The sequence below is a fragment of the Triticum urartu genome, chromosome 4A, assembly GCF_056163025.1.
Source record: "Triticum urartu cultivar PI428250 chromosome 4A, HENAU_Tu73, whole genome shotgun sequence".
Taxonomy (NCBI): Eukaryota; Viridiplantae; Streptophyta; class Magnoliopsida; order Poales; family Poaceae; genus Triticum; species Triticum urartu.
The window spans coordinates 503629462-503651962 of record NC_141876.1 but is presented as its reverse complement, the minus strand read 5'-3'; the positions used below and the strand labels follow the sequence as shown (position 1 = coordinate 503651962).

Genomic DNA, 22501 nt, shown 5'->3' with positions numbered 1-22501 from the left:
GCTATTGGGAGTCGGCCACACCCCAGGCCGACTGTGGGAGGCCTGGCCGCCTTTGGGTGTCTCCTTGATGGATGGGGCCCGCCACCCACAGGTCGTACTGACAGCTCGCCGTGGGTGACGTCATGGTCAATATGGCAACAGTGCCGCGCCGGACGGGTGATGGACGCCCCGTACGACGCACTGTGGCCATGCGCGTCCCGGGATTCAGGGGTGGTAGGCTTCACTGTAGCCACGCCCCGTCTCATCGCCATTATGTGGGTGCAGACTCTGAGGGCACGATCTTGGCCGCCTGCTGGGGGCCGGCTTCTTGGAGTCGGCCTTCTCGCGGCCGGCTTCTTGGAGCCGGCCCTCTCATGGTTTTCTTCACAAGGATTTTAGGGCTAGGCCGCCTTCGTGCAGCCAGCCTGAGAGGTAGCCAGCTGGGGGAAGGCGGCCCCACGCCTTGGATGCTTGGATGCTTGTTCGGCCTATAATTTTTCTGGAGAGCCAAGTGGAGCTGGCTAGGCTACCCGTGGTCATTTACTCCGACAGTAGTCCCCGAAGTTGGTTGGGCTCCGAGGCTAAAAAAAGACGAGAAGCTGAATCAACTTCCTATCTTGAGGGGCCGGCAGCTGGGAGCCGGCTTTGATTTGGTGCGCCGTCTTCTGGAGGTTTCGAAGCTTGAAGGCGGGAATCAGGGGACGCGCAAGTCAGCCTGCAAGTTAACCGCTCTCTGCCCACGCGCCACATGGTACCCTACAGCCAGAAGAGCCTACCAGCCCATGCGCGAGATGGGACGTCGCCGCAGTCCGGGGCCCGCCACTACCGGGCCTCGGCCCACGCACGGATCTTCTGTGGCCTGGGTGGACCGCGCGCCTCCCAGCGGCGGTTTCCACATGCTGTTAAGGCGGAATAAACGCGGGATGTGGGGGAATGGGCGCAGTTAATCCCACGTCCCCCATGCCTCGCCTCCTCGTCTTCGCCGCACGAGGCTATAAGTAGGGGGGAGGAGGGGGAGCGGAAAACGCTCGCACGCTCACCCTCGCCTCGCCCCTTCCTTCTTCTTCTTCCTCTCCGTCGCCACAGCTTCCTGCCGCCGCCTGGCTCTTCCGCCAATCTTCTTGGCTCGCCGTTGCTCTGTCATGACAGGGTCATGCGCCTCTCCGCCGCCGCTCCTTTCTCGTTGCCGCGCCGTCCCCATGGCGCTATCAAGCTCTTGGGATGGCTCCAACGTCCATGACGACCACGTTGACTTCCTCCGCCGGACGCGGCGGCTGCCAGGCGCGAACTACGTGTGGGTCCATCTCGCGCCGGAGAGGGAGATCTCGCCGGCACCGGAGGAGGACGAGCGGGTAATCTTCCGCTCTCACTGCCTGCGCGGCTTCGGCCTGCCGGCGAGCGGGTTCTTCCGCTCCTTCCTCGAGTTCTATCATCTCCAGCCGCATCACCTCACTCCAAACGCGGTGATGCTGTTGTCGGCCTTCGTCGCCTTGTGCGAGGGCTTTCTTGGCATCCTCCCCACCCTCGAACTCTGGGGGAAATTCTTCCAGTGCAAGCTTGGCACCATCGTCGCGGGCGTGCCCGCCCCATGCTGTGCCTTCATCGCCATGGGGCGGACGAGTGACAACAATCCGTTTCCGCCCATCCCGCTAATCCAGTCGGTGAAGCTTTGGCAGAAATCTTACTTCTACGTGAAGAACGTCGCTCCGCAAGGCGACTTCGTCAATCTGCCGACTTACGTAGCCAGCCCTCCGGCTGGGAGGCAGCCCTCATGGTCCTATCGGGCCAGGTCACTGTCTCAGGGTGGGTCCGCCTCCGTTGCACGGCTTCGGGTGATGATCCAGTCGAAGGGCCTGACCGGGCCGACCTGGTGGCCGCCTTCGTGGAGCGCCGGGTGCTCCCGCTCCTGGGCCGACCTCACATAATTTGTCAGATGAGCGGCCTCTTTGACCCATGCCGGCTAAGCACCAAGGAGATGCCCCACGACGAGGTGTCTTATATGGTGAACTATATATCCAACTGCAAGCTCGTCGAGGAGTGGCGGTACGGCAAGGAGCCGTATTCTCGCGCCAATCCTCCGCCTGTGGTAAGTTTCTCTTCTTTTCTTCTTTTCTTGTCGCCGGGTTCGGGATGGCCGATTCCTAATCAGTCGGCTTGTTTTCAGCAGAACCCCCTTCTTCCAGCAACCGGGGCTGCGGGGGTGGAACGCCAGTTTCTCCCTGACCGCACGGTGGACGACGTTGACGACCTGGACCTGGGGGCGGCCGCCATGGAAGACGACGTCGTAGGGGAAGGCGGCGAGGCAGGCGGCCCTGGGCTCGGGGCCGCCTTTGAGGACTGGCAGGATGACGATGAGGTCGAAGTTGTTCCGCGTCGTCAGCCAGTGCCCGATCATCAAGGCACGGGCCCATCTACTGCGTCGGCTGCTCGTGGTGGCACGCAGAAATGCCGGGCCGCATCGACCCACTTCAGCAGCCGGCCAAAGAAGCCCAGGGGTACCGCGGCGGTGACCAAGCGGGATGAAGCGGCCGCGAAGGCGGCCCGCTTCCACAAGGTGGTGAAGCAGCCGCAGGCGGTTTCGGCGTAAGGGTTGCTTTTCTCACGCCTTTCTTTTTCCTCTTCGGTTGATATTCTTCTAAGCCCTCTTCTTGACTTATCAAACAGGGCCCCGCTTTCTCTCTAGCGGGCCTCTGCTGCCTCCATAGTCAGAGCCGTGGGAGGGTCTTCAAGCTCCCGCCGTGTGGATCCCCGTGCCGATCTCCTAGAGGCGGCGGAGCGGAACATGCGGGAGGAGCGGGAGGCGGAGGAGCGGAGGGCGGTTCGGGAGGTGAGGGAGAAGTCGGCGGAGGCGCGAGTCGACGCGGCTGCCAAGGCCCAGGAGGAGGCCGCGGTTGCCGAGAGGGAGGCAGAGGCCCTGCAGAACCAGCCTCTGCAGCTCGTCATCCCCCTTCGTGCCGCGGCTCCCGACATCCCAGTGCCCCCGACGGAGGAGGCCGGCCGCGGCCGGCCGGTGATGGAGAGGGAGGCGGTGCCATCACCGCCGACTGGAATGGGCTAAGGAGGCCGGCCTAATGCGCCGCTCATGCAGCCGGCTAGAGGCGCGCCGACAGTGGGGGCGGATCTTGTTGTCTCGTCGCCGTCTTGTCGGTGCACAGGGAAGGCGACTTCGGCGCCGGAGCCGCAAAAAACTGCGGGTGGCAGCTTGTCGGCCCAGGACCCAAAAGCGGCCAGCGATAGCTCATCTGGGTGGACGCTGGGCGGTGGGACGACCGTGCTGAACGTGGCAGCGCAGGACATCCGGAACCGACTTCAGACCCAAGCCGCCGCGCTGAAGCAGTACACTCAAGAGTTTCTCACGACGCGAACAGTTATTCGGGTGAGTCCTCATGCTCTTCGTCGATTGCTCTTGATTTCTTCCGTGGGGGTGCGTCAGCGCACCCACTGGGTGTAGTCCCCGAGTTCCGAGTCGGCTGCTGAGCAGGCGGCTTGGAACTTCTTGGTAGACTTTGATTGTTGTCTTGTTCTTACTCGCATCTCTTATCTTATCTGCCGGAGTATGATAACCTCCGCGCAGCTGCTTTCAACTCCCAGGCCCAGGAGTTGAATCAGAAAGCCACTGAGCTGGCCGGAAGCCGGAGTAAGTGCTTCATCTTTTATCTCAAGTGGGGGCGCGTCAGCGCACCCACTGGGTGTAGTCCCCGAGATCCGGGCCGACCGCTGAGCAGTCGGGTCGGATCTTTTCCTGATGACTTCTTTCTTATTGCCTTTTTTCTTCTTCTTCATATCTGCAGGGGCCAATGCCGACTTGAGGGAGCAGCTCGGTGGGGCCCAGTCCGCCCTTCGCGCCAAGGAAACCAAGTGCAACGCCCTGGCTCTGGAGCGCGATCGCCTGGCTAAGAAACTGGCCGACCAGGAGGAGAGCCACAAGGCGGCCCTGAAGGCGGCGCAGGACAGCGAGGCCGCCCTCAAAGCCGAATATGAGACCGAGGCGGCGAGCTGGGCCGAGGTGAGGCAGGCGCTGAGTCAAGGCTACAGCCGGGTTGAAGATTTAATTGATGGTAAGCCACCTTTTTCTTTGTTTCTTTGCCTGCCTCCTGCCATCTGACTCGTCTTTTGATTTTGAACTACTGCTTTCTTCTTTGTGCAGATTACTTTCCCAGTTACTCCGTTGCCGCTACCCAAGCCATCGAGGCCTACCGCGACGCGCGATGGCAGGCAGGGGTCGAGATCGCGCCGGGTGCCGGCCGGTCACTTGAGGAGCAGCTTCTGGCGATTCAAGCCCGCCTGCAGCCGGCTCACCGCATGCTCCGCCATCTTCAGCGCACCGGGGCGTAAGTGCTGGCCGCCCTCTGGACCGGCGAGGCGGTTCTGTGCACCCCAAGTCGGACTGCCGACTGGCTAGAGGTTGCAGTCGGCCGCTTCGAGGCTTGGAAGGCGTCAGCAGCCCGGTCCGGCGCTGGGCGGGCGCTGGAGTTCGTCTGAGCTTGGTATCCTGGGTTGAACTTGGACCAGCTGAGCACCCGGCGGCAGGAGGCCGACGAGGAGCTGGAGGCGGCGCGGCCGGCTATCGTCCGATGCGCCTCGGCGATCGCCGAGTACACCGACACCAGTGCCTTTGCCCCTGAGGTGAATGATGACGGCGTTGTTCAGCTAGAGGAGTGGTTCGGCCTGAACCCGGCAGGAGGTGAGGACTCGGCGAAGGAGATTGATTCCAGCGACGAGGGTGAAGAGGAAGAGGGAGAGGATGGTGAATACGTCGTGCCAGACGGCGAAGCGACCAGCCAGCCTCAGCCTGATCGTGCCTCCAGGAACGAGGTGCGTGCAAATGCGTCGTCTGCAAGAGGTGATGATCATGCCGAGACTCGCCAGCCGGCCACTCCAGTCGGCACTGCCATCTCTACCAACCTGCCCGACCCGCCCATCGCTCCCTTGGCCTGATCCGCCGTCCTTGCTTTTCCTGCTCGTTACTCTTTTGAACAACTTTTATTAAATTTGCGCAGTTCCACCCATTGGGGGTGTATTCAAATTATGTTGAATGCTGGCCTTTCGAAGGTCTTTTGTGTAATGATAATCATGCATGTGTTTGGCTTCCGTTCATGTTTGCTTTTCATCTTTTTGGCTTTTTCCTTTGCCGCCTTCCCCTGGTCGCCGCCTTCCTAGCCGGACAGCTGCTCTGCAGTCTGTGGCTGGAGAAGGACTTGACCATTTTTTTGGGAAGACAAGTACTCGAGCTTTCTTATCTTGTAGCAAGGTGAACGGGAAGCCGGCCAGCCGGCTGCTCTGCTAGCCGGTTGGCGGGACGGGAAGCCGGCTTGTGTTATATAAGTTCGTTAGTCCTTAGCCATTTTTCGTGTGCGCATCCTTTCCTGCCTTTGGCTCTTGCCAGCCAGACAGTCGATTCTTCGAGCCGTGACTTTTGACAAGAGGGGGCTTGGGTGCCGTCACACTACTTGTCTGACTGCAGGCAGAACTTAGATATAACTTAAGGCGGCGAGTCCCCGGGCCGACCGGTCGAACCCGGTGCCGGACGAAAAAAAAATGTAGTAACATAATCATAGGCATGATACTCATCATTCATAGATAAAAGAGGGTAGTCCCCGAGTGCTCCTCGGGGGACCCTTTGTCTCGTACTTAGTACAAAAGGTAGCGTGGTACATACTGCTTTTTAACTGTAAAATCTTCGGAGGAGATTGGCGTTCCATGGTCGTTCCGACTCCTTGCCGGAATCATCTCTCTTGTGTGCCTTTGGCTTCTGCGCGTCGATTAGGTAGTAGGAGTCGTTGCCTAAAGCTCTGCTGATGACGAAGGGGCCTTGCCAAGGGGCCGAGAGCTTGTGCTGGCCGGCTGTTCACTGGATCATCCGGAGCACAAGATCACCCTCTTGGAACGATCTTGGCTTGACCTTCCGACTGTGGTAGCAGCGTAGACCCTGCTGATAGATGGCGGACCGTTTGAGGGCTAACAGTCGGCCCTCTTCCAGCAGTTCGACGCCGTCTTCTCGTGCTTCCTTGGCCTCCGCCTCCATGTACATGGTAACCCGAGGGGAGTCGAACTCGATGTCAGTTGGGATGACAGCCTCGGCACCATATACAAGGAAGAAGGGGGTGAAGCCGGTTGACCTGTTTGGGGTAGTGCGCAAACTCTAGAGGACGGCCGGCAGCTTGTCGAGCCAACAGCCGGCCGAACGCTCCGGTGGTACAACCAGTCGGGGCTTGATGCCGGAGAGGATGAGGCCGTTTGCTCGCTCGACCTGGCCGTTTGACTGCGGGTGGGCAACGGACGCTAGGTACAGCTGGATGCCTTGTGTTGCGCAGAAGTGTGCCGGTGCTCCCTTTGCAAAATTTGCGCCATTGTCGGTGATGATGCTGTGCGGTATGCCGTACCGTGTTGTGATATCTGCGATGAACGTCACGGCCATCGGCCCATTCAGCTTCTTGATCGGCTTTGCTTCAATCCACTTGGTAAATTTGTCCACAGCGACGAGCAGATGTGTCTTGCCGCCGCGTGCCGTCTTGAATGGGCCCACCATGTCCAGCCCCCAGACGGCAAAAGCCCAGGTGAGGGGGATGGCCTTGAGTGCAGAAGCCGGCAGGTCTTGCTTGGAACTGAAAACTTGCTACCCTTTGCAGTGCTTGACTAGCTCCTTGGCGTCATCCAAACCAGTCGGCCAAAAGAATCCATGGGGGAAAGCTTTGGCGATGAGTGATCTTGAGGCCGCGTGGTGGCTGCATTCACCTTGGTGGATGTCCTTGAGGATTGCTATGCCCTTCTCTGGCTCGACGCAGCGCTGGAAGACTCCAGTGACGCTGCGCCTAACAAGCTCTCGGTTTACTATTGTGTATGCTCCGGCTCGGCATTGGACTTGTCTTGCCTAGATCTCGTCAGTTGGCAAGTCTCTGTTTACTAAGAAGTTGAGGATGGGCTGGGCCCATGATGGAGCTGTGACTTCTTCTATTGTCAAAACTGCTACTGTGACCAGGGCGGGCGGGTGGGTGGTGAAGAGTTGGAGTCGGACACCGCCTGTTGTGTGGATGAAGTCCCCCGGGCGGCTGCAGTAGCTCCCGGGCCGAGTTCCGAAGTTCCTGGGCCGGGTGCGACTATGGCAGTCCCCGGGCCGCCTGTCGAAGTCCCCGAGCCGCCTGCTTGGTTCCCCAAGTCGGACCTGACCGCATCGGGGCCAGGCGGCACGAAGATGGAATCAGATTCTGGAGACGGCTTGATAGACGGCTTGAGGAGGCGGTGGAGAGAAACGCCGGCTGGTATAGCTTGCCGGGTGGAGCCTATTCGTGCCAGGGCGTCTGATTGCCCGTTGTCGGCCCGTGGCACGTGGAGGAACTCGCATCCTTCAAAATATCCACTGATTTGCTGTACAAGGAAGTGGTAGCTCGCCATGTTTGCGTCCCTGGCGTCCCAGTCACCAGATGACTGCTGGACCACCAAATTTGAGTCGCCATAGCACAGGATCCGGCGGATGCCCAGCTCTTTGGCTAGTCGGAGCCCGTGTATGAGCACCTCGTACTCGGCCACATTGTTGGAGGCAGTAAAATGAATTTGCAATGTGTACTTGAGCTTGTCGCCCTTGGGAGAGGTGAGGATGATGCAGGCTCCCAAGTCGGTGCACATCTTGGACCCATCGAAGTGCATCCGCCAGTGAGTGGAGTAGGGGGCCAGTGGCAGGTACTGGGTTTCGGCCCAGTCGACGAGGAAGTCGGCCAGTGCTTGGGACTTAACGGCGGTGTGAGGCTGGTAGAAGATCGTGTAGGGAGCTAGCTCAATGGCCCATTTTGCCACCCCGCCGGATGCATCCCGGCTGCCTATGATCTCAGCGAGCGGGGCAGTACATACGACCGTGATGGGATGCTCTTGAAAGTAGGGCTTGATCTTCTTGGCGGCGAAGTACACACCAAAGCACATCTTCTGGTAGTGTGGGTAGTTCTACTTCGAGGCGGATAATACTTCGCTTAAATAATACACCGGCCTCTGGACTAGCTGAGCTCGGCCTTCTTCTGGGAGCTGGACCACGATAACTGTGTTGACCACCCGGCTAGTGGCGGCAATGTAAAGGAGCATGGGCTCTTTCTCAGTCGGTGCCGCCAAGACAGGCGGCGTGGTCAGCATCTTCTTTAGCTCATGGAAAGCTTGGTCTGCTTGGTCATTCCACTCGAAGTGAGTGGACTTCTTCATGAGTCGGTGGAGGGGGAGAGCTTTCTCTCCGAGCCGGCTGATGAAGCGGTTCAGGGAAGCCAAGCATCCGGTGAACTTCTGGACATCTCGTAGCTTGGTGGGAATCTCCATTCTCTCTATTGCCTTGATCTTCACTGGGTTGCATTCGATGCCGCGTTCGAGGACCAGGAAGCCTAGAAGCTGGCCGGCTGGTACTCCGAACACGCATTTCTTGGGGTTGAGCTTGATCTGAAACTAGTGCAAGTTTTCAAATGTCTCTCTGAGGTCTTCCAGCAAGGTGCCGCGCTTCTCCGTCTTCACCACAATATCGTCTACATAGACGTGGGCATTTCTGCCGAGCTACTTGAGGAGGCATTTCTGCATGCAACGCTGAAAAGTGGCACCGGCATTTCTCAAGCCGGATGTCATAGTGAGGTAGCAGAAAGCTCCAAATCGTGTGATGAAGGCGGTCTTCAGGCGGTCAACTGGTCCAACTTTATCTGGTGGTAGCCTGAGTAAGCATCCAAGAAGCTCAACAGCTCGCATCCGGCTGTGGAGTCTATTACTTGATCAATCCTTGGCAGGGCGAAGGGATCTTTGGGGCAGGCCTGGTTGAGGCTAGTGTAGTCTATACACATGCGCCACTTGTTATTTTTCTTCAGCACGAGGACCGGGTTGGCGAGCCACTCTGGAAATAAAACCTCCACAATGAAGCCGGCTGCCAGAAGCCGGGCTATCTCTTCTCCTACAATCCTTCTCTTCTCTTCCGATAGTCGGCGGAGGGGCTGTTTGACTGGTTTTGCACCTTCTCGGACGTGTAGCTTGTGCTCGGCGAATTCCTTCGGAACACCCGGCATGTCCTTGGGGGACCATGCGAAGATGTCCCGATTCTCATGGAGGAAATCGACGAGCTCACCTTCCTATTTGCTGTCCAGGTTTGCCCCGATGGTGGCAAACCTTTTTGCGTGCTCCGGGTCCAGAGGTATCTTCTTTGTTTCTTTGGCCGGTTTAAAAGAACCTTGGGCATCACACTCCTTGGGGTCTGGGGACAGGGCCGGCTGCTTGCCGACCATGGCCGCGACTCGATCCAACATCTTCTTCTCTTCAGCAATCACGAGGGACTCGGCCAGCCGGCTACTAGCTGCCGCACACTCGGAGGATTTCTTGTAGTCTCTGGTTATGGTGATGATGCCCTTGGAACTCGGTATCTTCATCTTGAGGTAGGCGTAGTGGGGTACGACCATGAACTTGGCCAGAGCAGGTCGGCCAAGCAACGCGTGGTAAGGGCTCTCCAGATCCACTACCTCAAAACATACTGCCTCTCGGCGGAAATGATCCTTGTCCCCAAAGAGGACATCTATCTTGATCTTGCCAAGCAGTATGTTCGTCGGGGAACTCGTCTTGAACAGCCCTGACTGCTGGTCGAGCGGCCGGCTGCTGAGGGGCCGGAGGCGGCTGACCAGCAGGCGGAGGCGGCACTATCCCCTCGCCTTTGGAGATTCGCATGAGCAAGTGGCATTTCCGGGTCGTGTGGTTTGAAGGCTTCGCGCCACTGTGGAACTTGCAGGGGGCATCAAGTGCTTTCTCGTAGGAGAAAGCCGACTGCCAAGCCAGCCTGATGCCTTTCTGCTTCTTGGGCGTAGGCCGCCCTTCGGTTTGTTCGTCTTCGACTATGGCCACCTGCCGACTGGCGGAAGGCGGCATGGGAGCCTTGCGCTTGTGGTCGTTCTGGTACGGGCGTCGACTGGAGTCTCCTGCCGGCGTCTTGGGACTCGGAGCAAGCACCTTCCCGGAGGCGTCTACTCGGAGCTTGGTCTTCATTGAGGAATCGGCCGTGGCGTATTTATCAGCTATGACCGGCAGCTCGTCGAGGGTAGTCGGCTTGTCGCAGAGGAGTCGGTGCTTGAGGAGGGTGCCTTCTCGGCACCCGGCGGTGAGGTACTCTATAGCCTGAACCTCGTGCACCCCTTCGCAGGAATTGCGGAGCTCGGCCCAACACGTGAGGTAGTCGCGAGTTGATTCGTTGGGCCCTTGGACACACAAGGAGAGTTGTCGGGGCTTGGGAGCCTGCTTGTAGGTGCTGGTGAAGTTACGGATGAAGGCTTCTGTGAAGTCTAGCCAGCTGTTGATGTTGTAAGGCTTGAGGCTATTGAGCCAGGTGCGCGCCGTGCCCTGGGGCATGAGGGGGACATACTTCACGGCAACACGCCAGTTACCGTTCGCTATGCGAACCGCTATGGAATAGTCGATCAACCAATCTTCCGGCTTCACGGAGCCGTTGTACTTGGGCGTGTCTCTTGGGAGCGAGAACCCTTTGGGGAAGGGCTCATTGCAGATGCGGGGGCCGAAGCAAGGCGGGCCGACATCATCTTCTTCTTCCAGATCCAGGGATCGCGCTAGGCGGTCGATCCGGTGGCGGGCGTCATTCTCGCCAACTCCTTCGCAGCGGCCCAGTCGGCCGCTGAGAGTCGGATGCGTGACGGGCGGCGGAGTAGGGTATCTCTCCCCACGAGGTGGAGGAGGAGGCGGGTCGCCCCGCCACTGCACAGCTCGAGGGTGGCCTTCTGCGTCACGCTCGATGGAGATTCGAGTCCGGCTGCGGCTGGCAGCCGGCTCCTTTTCTTTCCTTGCGCGGGTGTTGCCCGCAGTCGGCGTTCGGGACGTCACACCGTGCTCTCGGCGTGGGGGAGGACTTTCGGCGCGGACACCGGCTTCATGCCGCTCTGTGGCCGCGTCGATAAGCTGCTGGATGCGTCTGGTCATGTAGGGGAGCTCGTCAGGCCCCAGTCCATTCAGCTCGTCTGCGGCCGCCTGGGCGGCGCGTAGGTTCTCGAGAGGCGTGGCATAGACGGGGCGGCCTGCTCCCAGCATGTCGGTGATAGCCGCGCCGTGTTTCTTGATGACGTCGACGCGGCTCGGCCCGTCGGGAAGCGGCGTGCCGAAAGCGACGCGGTCGACTTCGCGCTGGTGAGCCTCGGCGAGGCATCTCATGGAGGCTAGCTTTTGGCCCTCCGCAACGAGGGTGAGGCGGCGCGCCTCCAGTGTCTTGGCATCGGCGTCGGCCGGGATGGGGGCGAAAAAGTCATGCAGCGCCGTCTGCAGGGCGTCGTGGGTGTTTTCGCCAGAGGTGGCACCGTGTCTGATGACCAGTACCTCGATGATGGCGCTGCCGCTGCTGTCGGCTCGAGGAAGAGGGTCATTGATGATTACTACGTTGGTGGGGAAGGCGTCAAGCGATGCCGTGTCAGAGTCGACAAGCATCGGATCGGTGGAGCCAACCGACTCCAAGTCCGCGGAAGCTCGCCGGAGACGTGGAGTTGGTCGAGGAGGCTGACGAGGTGGCTCTCAGGGCAGCCTGTGCCCGCGTCGGACGCGGGCTTGGCGGAGATGTGAGCCTCGCCAAGAAGATCGGCGAGGCAGCTCGCCGTGCAGGCGTCGGCGATGCCTTGCAGCGCGTCAGGGCAAGCGCCATTGGGCGAGCCGGGCTGGCTACGCTCGCTGGGAAGGAAGAGGGTTCCCGTCCAGAACAGGTCTCCGGACGACGGCGCACCTGGCCCCACGGTGGGCGCCAAATGTCGGGTGGTTGGTGCGACATATGCCAACGGGTGGCTTATCATTGTGGGAGCCAACAAAACATCGCCGGTGCCTGGAAACGGGATAAGGCGAAGACATGCACGCCGGCGGATCTTACCCAGCTTCGGGGCTCTCCGTGGAGATAACACCCCTACTGTTGCTCTATGGGGTCTCCGCATGGTCACTCGATCGACAAGTAGCCACAAGAGGCTCCTTGAGCTGTTCGGTGAGAGGAAGAAGAAGGGCAAGGCTAGCTTACTTCTCCTCTCGATGTGGTGTCTAAAACTCCTCCAAAGATCTCCCCTTGCATGGGCGCCCTGGGGAGTTTATATAGGCCTACCCCCCAGGGGTATAATGGTAATCCAGCTAGGCATGGGCCCTAGCCATCTGCGTCCAGGCCCGCCGGCTTCTCCGCCGACTAGTGGACCCCGCCGACTGCCGGCCTTCTGGTCGACAGGCCGGTCCCACCGCTTGGGGGTCTTGTCGGGGGCTGGTTACTGTTGCCACGCCTCTGGTGACAAGGGCTTTGTCGTGGTAAGCATGGCTACGGTGCCGGTGCCGGGCAACTTATCGCTGTAGCCTTACCTCGTCTTGTCTTCTTAATGAGGCGCCTCCCTCGAGGGAGGGAACTAGCCGGCTATTGGGAGTCGGCCACACCCCAGGCCGACTGTGGGAGGCCTGGCCGCCTTTGGGTGTCTCCTTGACGGATGGGGCCTGCCACCCACAGGTCGTACTAACAGCTCACCGTGGGTGACTTCATGGTCAATATGGCAACAGTGCCGCGCCGGACGGGTGATGGCCGCCCCGTACGACGCACTGTGGCCATGCGCGTCCCGGGATTCGGGGGTGGCAGGCTTCACTGTAGCCACGCCCCGTCTCATCGCCATTATGTGGGTGCAGACTCTGAGGGCACGATCTTGGCCGCCTGCTGGGGGGCCGGCTTCTTGGAGTCGGCCTTCTCGCGGTCGGCTTCTTGGAGTCGGCCTTCTCGCGGCCGGCTTCTTGGAGGCGGCCCTCTCGTGGTTTTCTTCACGAAGATTTTAGGGCTGGGCCGCCTTCGTGCAGCCGGGCTGAGAGGTAGCCAGTTGGGGGAAGGCGTCCCAACGCCTTGGATGCTTGGAGGCTTGTTCGGCCTATAATTTTTCTGGAGAGCCAAGGGGAGCTGGCTAGGCTACCCGTGGTCATTTACTCCGACACAAATCGTGTTCAACACACTTAGCTCACACAGTAGGACATGTTCACAGCTTTGCAATTCTTCCCCGATGAATCAGACCTGACACAACTCTAAGCAATAGCAGGCATGACAAACAAGCATGAAGGAGTAGGGACATCAGGGCTCAAACAACTCCTACTCATGCTAGTGGGTTTCATCTATTTACTGTGGCAATGACAGGTCATGCAGAGGAAAGGGGTTCAACTACCGCAGCATGTAACAGTTGAATCGTTGTTGTCCTAATGTAGTAAAAGAGAGCAGGAGCGAGAGAGTGGGATTGTATCGGAATGAACAAGGGGGTTTTGCTTACCTGGCACTTCTGAAGATAGTATAACTCTTCATCGGTGTCATCGAACTCATTGTCGAAACACGTCTACTGAGAGGGGACAATTACCAGCAAAGGAACATAAACAACATTCAATTAATGCAATGCACATGCAAATGAATGATATGACATATTAAGGTACTGAACTGAGCTAATGCAACATCAAGTCATTTTAATTGAAGTGGAATTCAAACTACATCAAATTCCAACTCCAAACCTATTTTTCAAATTTACCTTAACCATGTTTTATCCTAATCAGTGGAGTTAACTTGCTCAAACATGCATGAACATGGCATAAACAGATTCTTTAAATTTTTCTGATCATTTTTCATATGTAAATTATTTCCATTGGAGTTATAGATTATTTTCTATGATTTTTTGAAGTTTTAACTATTTTGTGGAATTTCCTGGTTATTGAAAATGCCAGAAAAGCTTTATGGCGTCAGCAAGGTCAACAGTGACGTCAGCAGGTCAACTGACCCGGTCCAGGTCAAACCTGACCTGTCGGGCCCACTGGTCAGTGACAGAGGCACTAATCCCAGATTGACTCGTGCTTTGACTCGACGAGGGGCCCACTGTCAGTGGCTGTGGGGTGGTTAGCTGGCAGGGATTAGTGCTAATTATGGCCACGTCGGCAGTCGCCGGAGTTCTGCTGACGGCGACCAAAACCACGGCGGCAACTTGCCGGATTTGCGCTACGAGCGGCGGCTGGACGCGCGGAGACCACCAGAAGGTAGCCTGCGCTCGACCGCGTCTAGCAGAGCGATGGGGAGGCCTCGGGGTCGCTGGAAACAACGACAACAAGCACAGAGGCGGCGGCCGAAGTTCGGCCACGACGAACACGGGGATGCGGTGGACGGCAGGAGCAGTGGGTGTGGGTTTTGGGCTTCTGGCATTGCTCTGAATACGGTGGTGTGTTTGGTTGCGGCTCGAGGTGACGGCGGCCACAGCGGCGACATGGCTGGGCGGCGGTGAGCTTCGGGCACGGTGGCGCTGGCGCTAGGGGAAGTGCGAGGCGACGGGGAAAGGGACGAACGGAAGAGCTGCTCACAGAGGACTCGCAGAGAAGCCCAGCGGGGTCGGGGAAGCGTCGGAGGCGGTGAATCGAACGACGACGATCGTCGGGGCAGAGGACGACGATGAGCTCGATGGCGACGTTTCAGGCATCCCGCGAGTGCATGCTTCATCTTGGTGATCCACAGCGTTGAGGCGAGCCCGTTGGACAAAGTAGAGGACGAGGGGAGCTCGGTGTACGCGGTGGCAATGAACTGCAGCGACGGAGCACTCTCGGGCGTCCTCGAGGAGGGGGCTAGAGGAGCGGGAGGGTGTTCTAGGGTGATGGGAAAGGCAGAGGGGGATGCGGGGCACCTCCCAAGCGACATGGATGGGCACGGGGACGCTCGGGAGGTGGCAAGCAGAAGGTGGCCCTCGCCTCCTGTGCGTGCGCCACACACAGTGCACACTGGCGGGAGGAAGGGGATGACTGGCATGTTGCCTGGTGGACTGGGCCGCCAGCAACAGTGCCAGCCCACAGGTGAGTGGGCTCTAGGTAGGCCTCTGCTCTATTTTATTTCTGTTTTGTTTTGTTTTTATTTATTCATTTTTCCACTGATTCAAAATTCAAAATAAATTCAAAACAGGGCAAAACCTTCTGAATATTTTTATGTTGCCATTATGGACTTTTCCAGAGGCACATAAATAATTCCAGGGCCTTTTGAATTATATTCTATAAAAAATGAATATAATCCAAAACTCAAATACTTATTGATTTAATTTCAAAGTCCCAAAATAATTCCTTAAAAAATATTCACTATTTTTGGTTTGGTCTCAAAGCCTTGCCAAAATTATCAAACATTTATGAAGTCATTTTGGAAACAATGAATGCAATTTAAAGGGTTCTTGCCCTTCTTTTAAAATGATTTCTGAGGCTTTCAATTTCCTCATTTCAAGTTTCTTGAAAATAACAGGATGCATGATGCTCACTGATGCAACTATCTGCAACCAATTCTAGGGTTGTGACATATGAACCATATTGAAGTTGGAATACAGTAGGTTTAATACGAATATAAATAAAGAATGAGTTTATTATAGTACCTTAAGGTGGTGATTTGTTTTCTTATACTAACGGAGCTCATGACATTTTCTGTTGAGTTTTATGTTGTGAAATTTTCAAGTTTTTGGGTAAAGATTTGATGGATTTCGAAACAAGGAGTGGCAAGAGCCTAATCTTGGGGATGCCCAAGGAACCCCAAGCTAAAATTCAACGACAACCAAAATCCTAAGCTTGGGGATGCCCCGGAAGGCATCCCCTCTTTCGTCATCATCTATCGGTAACTTTACTTGAGGCTATATTTTTATTCACCACATGATGTGTGTTTTGCTTGGAGCGTCTTGTATGATTTGAGTCTTTGCTTTTTAGGTTACCACAATCATCCTTGCTATACACACCTTTTGGGTGAGACACACATGAATTGGAATTTATTAGAATACTCTATGTGCTTCACTTGTATCTTTTAAGCTAGATAATTTTGCTCTAGTGCTTCACTTATATCTTTTTAGAGCACGGTGGTGGTTTTATTTTATAGAAATTATTGATCTCTCATGCTTCACTTATATTATTTTGAGAGTCTTTTAGAACAACATGGTAATTTGCTTTGGTTATGAAATTAGTCCTAATATGATAGGCATCCAAGATGGGTATAATAAAAACTTTCATATAGAGTGCATTAAATGTTATGAGAAGTTTGATCCTCGATAGTTGTTTTTAGATATAGAGGTGGTAATATTAGAGTTGTGCTAGTTGAGTAATTATGGAATTGAGAAATGCTTGTGTTGAAGTTGGTGTCGGATTACGAGTTCCAACAAAACCCTTAAGGTTCGAACACTGGGGTGCGCGTGAAGACCCCCCCCCCCTATCGATCGATGTCCTAACTTAGCCTAGATCTCATGAACTAACTCGACGAACTCGCAACACAAAGGACACAAGATTTATACTGGTTCGGGCCACCGTTGTGGTGTAATACCCTACTCTAGTGTGGTGGCGGTTTGCCTCTTGGGCTGAGGATGAACAGTACAAGGGGAAGAACAGCATCCTGAGGTGGAGGTGTTCTTGTGCTTGGTGAACTTATGTGGTTGAGGATGATTCGTCCTGCCTATGGTGGTGGCTAGTTCTATTTATAGAGGCCCTGGTCCTCTCCCCAAATATTTAGCGGGAAGGGAGCCAACAACGGCCAATTTGAAAGGGGACAGCTAGTACAAGCTATCCTGACAAAAGGTGGTCTTCGCCTGCCAAAGGTTCTGGCGGTGACGCCGTCCTGGGCTCCATGGTGACCCCCGTCTTGCCGTCCTTCTTGTCTTGGTCTCGTTGCACCAATATGGAAACCTTTGCTTGACGCCTCGGTACTCCGCGCCTGCGCTTGCCCCCTTAGCACTAAAGAGGAAACAAGGACGTTGCGCGCGCTGGCGCCCGCCTAGTCTCGATCGTCATGGCTTACATCACGAGGACCTCGCGAGGTTTGCCCGGCCTTGGACTCTCCGCCCCTCACGAGCCAGCCTGGTGAGGCCGCTCCTGAGGAGGTCTTGTGTCATCCGCCTCGCGAGGCTTGGCCCCTCGAGAAGGTCTTGATTCCTTGTTGATGAAGATGGGCCGTATAGGCCTGCCAGGAAAGCCATGTCGTGGGCCGCAGGCAGGCAAGTCTGGGGACCCCCGTTCCCAGAACGCCGACAGTAGCCCCCGGGCCCAACGCGTGCTCGGGCTTGGCTTCGAGGCGAAGCCAAGGGTCAAGTGGGGGGCGCCGTGGGCCCCAATCGCCTGTGGCCTCGGTCGACGCATGGCGGTTGATTGAACGTGGGCGTCTCCGCTTCCCCATGCTACCTTGATACCCGCGTGGCTAAATGGACACATCGGTCTACACGGTTATTGTTCCATCGCTTGCGCCATTCTCCTCCAATTCCTCTGCTTCCCCTAGAATCTGCTTCTCTTTCCAATCCGACCTTATCTCCGCTCGCCCCATTGCCATGGCGCCGGCGCAAGCAGATAAGGGGAAGAAGCCTCTGTCTTCGGCTAGTGCACCCCCCCCCCCCCCGCCAAGCCCGCAGTAGGCCGATCGCGTGTGCTCAACGATGAGGCCTGCTACCTCTTGAGCACTGCCTTGGTTTTCCCTTGAAGAGGAAAGGGTATGTAGTAAAGCAGCGAAAGTATTTCCCTTAGTTTTTGAGAACCAAGGTATCAATCCAGTAGGAGGCCACGCACGAGTCCCTCGCACCTACACAAACAAATAAACTCCTCGCAACCAACGCGATAAAGGGGTTGTCAATCCCTTCACGGTCACCTACGAGAGTGAGATCTGATAGATATGATAAGATAATATTTTTGGTATTTTTATGATAAAGAGAAATAAAGATGCAAGTAAAATAAATAGCAAAGGAAATAACTAAGTATTGGAAGATTAATATGATGGAAAATAGACCCGGGGGCCATAGTTTTCACTAGAGGCTTCTCTCGAGAGCATAAGTATTATGGTGGGTGAACAAATTAGTGTTGAGCAATTAACAGAATTGAGCATAGTTATCAGAATATCTAGGTATGATCATGTATATAGGCATCATGTCCGAGACAAGTAGACCGACTCCTGCCTGCATCTACTACTATTACTCCACACATCGACCACTATCCAGCATGCATCTAAAGTATTAAGTTCAAGAGAACAGAGTAACGCTTTAAGCAAGATGACATGATGTAGAGGGATAAACTCATGAAATATGATATAAACCCCATCTTGTTATCCTCGATGGCAACAATACAATACGTGCCTTCACTACAAAAAAATACACTTCCGTGATGATACGTGTTTGTCACAGTAGGTCGCATTTTTTGTCATGCATGTACATCCATGACGATTTTATGACAGAATCAAGATAGTCATACCTGTGCTGTCATAGAAGTGTTCCATGACATTACCAAAATTATCATCACGGAAGTGTGCACTTCCATGACGATAAATCACGCGTCACAGAAGTGCTTTCGTCAAGGGTGACCGACACGTGGCATCCACCATAACAGAACACCGTTAAGCTATTGGGCCGGGTTTTGGATCCGATAACCCGTTAACAGCCCCAACCAATGGGGATTTTCCACGTGTAAAATCATCTTTGGTTGGAGGAAACACGTGTCGGCTCATCGTTGGGACAGATGTCATCCACTCATTGGACAGAAGGCGCCTATGATACGTCAGCACGTGGCACGGCCAACAGAGGCCCATACCTGTGAAAAGGCCGGCCTGTTTGACTTGGTCAAAAGGTGGCGGGCCGGCCCATGGAAAGACTGTTAACGACCTGTTCGCATATAGCCCATTTACAGCCCGCTAACCCAAGGCCCGTTACGCCCTATCCGAATTAGGCCCAGTAGCGTCGTCTGGGCCATCCAATATGATTCTAGTCCGTTTTCACTTCTGGCCCATGTATGGCCCATGACGTCTTTCGGCCCATATGAGGCCCTATGTAACTCTTGGCCTATTAACGGCCCGTGGTGAAACTGGCCCATAATGAACAATGTATCACATTACACTCATTAACGGCCTGTGTTGAAACTGGCCCGTAATGAACAGTGTATCACTTTATACCCATTAACGGTCCGTTATTCCGTTTGGCCATTTCCAGCCCATGTTATCTTTCAGCCTTCTCAGGGCCCATTTATTCTTGGGCTTATTTCCAGCATTCTTTTACTTATGGCTCATTACTGTCATTTTCTTCCTGTGGGCCAAATTCAGCCCGTGGTTACAGTCGGCCCGTTTGTGGTCCGTTAATACGTTGGGTCGTTTTCATAGCATCATCAAATACGGCCTATAAACGATGGCCCGTTATGGTCGGCCCATGAACGGATGATTCCAACTCTAGCCCGTTTACGACCATAATGCAGCTTGTTATTGGCCCATGTTTGCCCAATCGATCATACGGCCCGTATAAGGCCCATTGATGATACGACCCGTAGAAGGCCCATTGATGATACGGCCCATAGAAGGCCCATTGTTCCTATGGCCCGTAGAAGGCCTACTGTTTCTATGGCCTGTAGAAGGCCCACTGTTTCTACGGCCCGTAGGAGGCCCAGTGTCACTATAGTAAATATTAGCCCATGGTTATTGTGGCCTAGTTTTAAAAAATAGGTTATGGCAGCCACTAGCAAACCGCGGAAAAAGAACTGCACTAACTACAAGCAAACAAATAAACAAGACAACAAGGAAATAAATAAGCAAGCAACTTATGCTAGGCTATCACGACTATTACACATATTACATCCACTAGGCATCAAAGTTCGCCACCAGTGCAAATATAGGGAACAAAGCAGCATATAAACGCCCCAGCAAAACAAGTCCAGAACTGAAACCACTTTAGAAGAGTTCAAGAAACAATATCCTGGGTACCCATAATACTGGCAAGATGCTTAGCAAGCTTATTTACTTTCTCTTGTTTGGCGCTTAAATCCTCCAGTGCTTGCTGTTGCACAAGAAAGTACGCATCTGAATTCTGTAGGGACATCCTCACTCCTTCGGCTTCTTGCCGTAGCACAGCTGACTGATGCCTTTCATCTTGTAGCTGAGACTGAAGAAGCCGAAGTGATTCAGGCAGCGAGTTCGAAGAGCTTGTGCCAGCGGTACTGGCCAGTAACTTGAACACTACATCAACGCAGGATTGTGGGGTTTTCTCACTGTCTACAAGATCGTTTTTATCACCTTTCTTGGAGACCAACAGGGTTGTCTCACTATCTTGAACCTTATCTGCATTACTTTCTCTACCATTGCATAGTGGGGTGCTCTTCTCCAATATTCTGTTTGCATACTACAAGAGAAACAAGCAAACACATCACATGTTTAGCTTGTAGTATACGAAACTCATTTTGGTAAACCAGTTCAGTAGTAAGGTGGACAGGATAACATCATGAAACAAACATATATCTATGTACTATGGTAACTGTATTTTCCATATCATTCTAGTTTATGTTCCCTAATCAAGATAGAGACACAGTTCAACTCATATATTTTTAAGACACAGCAGCATAGACAGAATATAAGTGTGAGAAACTACACAGCATTGGCAGCACTTGTAATGTGCATCACATGAGAACATAATTATTTATACAACTTAAACTGAAATCAACATAGAGCAAGAAGTTAGAACAACAATCCAGTTAAAGAAATATGTTTAAAACATACCTGTTGCGCCATTGGAGTTTCAATTGGATCCTTCAAATTCGAAAGTAGTTGGTATGAGTAAATACAGCGATGCAACAGCAAAGGAGTATGGACCATAGCTACGGAATCTGACCTGAGAATAGTTGCTCTTCTGCTTTAAATGTGGAGTTTGGGTTAGCTATGGTGGTATTCGTGCTTTGGGCACTACAGTAGCTTTACAAACTGCTCGTGTGGGGGTACTCTGTGGTGGACATGGTGCTTTGTCAACTATAAGTGGGTTACTATCTGCTGGGGTTGCGGTTAGATGGGTTGTAGCTGGTTCTCTGCCCAACGGTGTAAGTGTGCAATCTGGAAGAGTCTCGATTATGTGTGGTGGGGCTAGTTTGCGGGCCAGTACAACCATGGTTCTATCTGCATCGATGGGTAGCACTGTCTTTTGTGAAGAATGGGTTTTTGCTCCCTTAGATACTGCCATCACCCCCTCCAATTCAAATGGCTGATAAACAAGAAAAGAAATTGAACATACAGACATTCTATGATAGACAGATGTGGTAATTCACATATATGTTGTCTAACCAAACAAGACAGCATGACACAATTTCACATATATGGTGCCTAACTAAATAGGATAGCATGACACAGTTTCAGATATATGATGGATAACTTAACAGGATATAATGGCATAATTCAACATATGATGAGTACCTAAATAGGATGACATGACAAAACTATATGATGTCCTTCTAAAATAGGTTGGGATGAAATAATTCACATACATGTTGTCTAAGTATACAGGATGGCATGATATAATTGACATAATTGATTCATATACTAAGCAGCTGGCACTCACATGTATGATCTCTAAACTAAGCAGATAGAATTCAATATTGTGCATATGATGTCTAAACTAAGCAATGCAAGACACCATATGCATCATATGAGAAATATAAACATTGCAACTTAGAGCATACAGCTTGGGTGGGATATAGGACAGGTCGTCTGTCTCCGAATCCTCCTCTGAGGAGCTCCCTGTAACCATCGAGATATATGCTTCAACAGGTACCATTGCCTGCTCTGAAGACCTTATTTTCACTCTAGATTTTTCCATAACCGGCTCAAATGGCTGATACACATGAAGAGTAGTTCAATATACACAGATTGTCGACAAATGGAATACGTAATGAAAAAAAAGATGGCATGAGATAATTCACATATATGATGCCTGGCTCCATGGAGGTGCATAATTCACATATATGATAACTGGCTGAAAAACATGGCATTGCATAATTCACATATCTGATATAGAAAGCAAACCGGAGGCATTCACACAAAGCATGTCTAATCTAAGCAGATGGCATGGGAATGCAAGACACCATATGCATGATATGAGCAATATAACCCAGCCAAGTTAGAGCATGCACCTCGGGGGGGGGATACGACTGGTCATCTCTCTCTGAATCCTCCTCTGAGGAGCTATTTGTAACCAGCAAGAAATCTGCATCAACAGGTAGCACTGACTGCTCAGAAGACCTTGTTTTCACTCCATATTTTCCCATGACCGACTCAAATGGCTGATGCAGAGGAAGAGTAGGTGAATGTATAAACATTGTTGAGAAATGGAATACATTATGGAAAAAATATGGCACGATACAATTCACATATACGATGACTGGCTAAACAGGATGGCATTGCATGATTCACGTATATGATGCCTGGCTAAAGATGATGGCATTGCATAATTCCCCTATACTCCCTCCATTCCTAAATATTTGTCTTTTTAGAGATTTCAAATGGACTACCACATACGGATGTATATAGACATATTTTAGAGTGTAGACTCACTCATTTTGTTCCGTATGTAGTCACTTGTTGAAATCTCTAAAAAGACAAATATTTAGGAATGGAGGGAGTATGATATAGAAACCAAACAGGTGGCATTCACACAAAGCAAATCTAAACTAAGCTGATGACATATAAGATGTATAATGTAAGCAATGCAAGGCGCCATATGGATGATATGACCAACATCAGCATGCCAGGTTAGAGCAAACACCTCAGGTG

General features: G+C 53.6%; 1 pseudogene; it reads left to right on the top strand.

The window, feature by feature from the left end:
* Nucleotides 1-1178: 1178 nt before the first annotated feature.
* On the top strand, nt 1179-3037 carry LOC147976322 (uncharacterized; annotated as a pseudogene).
* The last annotated feature ends 19464 nt before the right edge of the window (nt 3038-22501 follow it).